This window comes from Theropithecus gelada, unplaced genomic scaffold (assembly GCF_003255815.1).
Source record: "Theropithecus gelada isolate Dixy unplaced genomic scaffold, Tgel_1.0 HiC_scaffold_5095, whole genome shotgun sequence".
Lineage (NCBI taxonomy): Eukaryota > Metazoa > Chordata > Mammalia > Primates > Cercopithecidae > Theropithecus > Theropithecus gelada.
Window position 1 is genome coordinate 1 of NW_020261701.1, and position 1,538 is coordinate 1,538.

The 1,538-nt window shown below is 34.6% G+C and overlaps 1 pseudogene across 1 annotated transcript; it reads left to right on the forward strand.

Annotated features, from left to right (window-relative positions):
• The first annotated feature begins 235 nt into the window (after positions 1-235).
• Positions 236-713, forward strand: LOC112617845 (annotated as a pseudogene). The gene has a single exon (XR_003117975.1). The product of XR_003117975.1 is annotated as an ATPase inhibitor, mitochondrial pseudogene (transcript).
• The last annotated feature ends 825 nt before the right edge of the window (positions 714-1,538 follow it).

The window sequence follows — 1,538 nt, forward strand, 5'->3', positions numbered from 1 at the left end:
ATTTAAACAATATTTATTCTTGCAATCCATATACATAATTTTTTTTTCATTTTTTTTTTTTGGTGTCCTCTTCATTTTCTTTCATCAGTGTTTTATAGTTTTTACTATAAAGATAATTTACTTCTTTGGTTAATTCTCTGATATTACATTTTATTAGTGGCTATTGTAATTAGGATTAGTTTCTTGATTTCTTTTTCACATTGTTCACTGTTGGCATAAAGAAATGTTACTGAGAGGTGCAGCTCCAGCAGCAATGGCAGTAACGGCGTTGGTGGCGCGGACGTGGCTTGGCGTGTGGGGCGTGAGGACCATGCAAGCCCGAGGCTTCAGCTCGGATCAGTCCGAGAATGTCGACCGGGGCGCGGGCTCCATCCGGGAAGCCGGTGGGGCCTTCGGAAAGAGAGAGCAGGCTGAAGAGGAACGATATTTCCGAGCACAGAGTAGAGAACAACTGGCAGCTTTGAAAAAACACCATGAAGAAGAAATCGTTCATCATAAGAAGGAGATTGAGCGTCTGCAGAAAGAAATTGAGCGGCATAAACAGAAGATCAAAACGCTAAAACATGATGATTAAGTGCACACAGTTCCCCATAGAATGGCACATGTCACTGCCCACTTCTGTGTAGACATGGTTCTGGTTTAATTAATATTTGTCTGTGTGCTACTAACAGATTATAATAAATTGTCATCAGTGAAAAAAAAAAAAAAAAAAAGAAATGTTACTATTTTTTAATGTTGGTTTTGTATCCTGCAACTTTATTAAATTTGTTTATCAGTTCCAATGATTTTCTTGCGGAGTCTTTAAAATTTTGCAAATATAAGATCATATTATCTAGATAATTTTAGTATTTAGTTTTCAATTTGGATGCCCTTTACATATTCCTCTTATTATGCTGAATAACAATGTTGACAGTGGGTATCATTGTCATGTTCCAGAATTTAGAAAAAAACATTTATGTTTTTCCCCATTCAGTAGGATAGATACTAGCTGTGGGTCTGTCATATATCTCTTTTATTATGTTGAGTTATGTTCCTTCTATACCCAGTTTTTGAGGGGTTTTATCATGAAAAGATGTTGAATTTTATCAAATTTTATCAAATGCTTCTCAGCATCAATTGAATGATTATACAGTTTCCATCTTTCATTTTGTTGATACTTTGTATCTCATTCATTTATTTGCATATGTTAAACTATCCTTGCATCACAGGAATAAATCCCACTTGATCACGATGATTGATCTTTTTAATATATTCTTGAATTCAATTTGTTAGTATTTTGTTGAGAATTTTTGCATCAATATCATCAGAGATATTGGCCTGTAGTTTACTTTTCTTGATGTATCTTTGTCTGGGTTTGGTATCAGAGTAATACTGGCTTCATAGAAAGGGTTTGGTTTTCTTCTAGGGTTTTTATGGTTTTAGGTTTGACATTTAAGTATTTAATCCATCTTGAGTTAATTTTTGTGTAATGTGTAAGAATGGAGTCCAGTTTCAGTTTTCTGCATATGGCTACCCAGCTTTCCCAACACCATTTATTA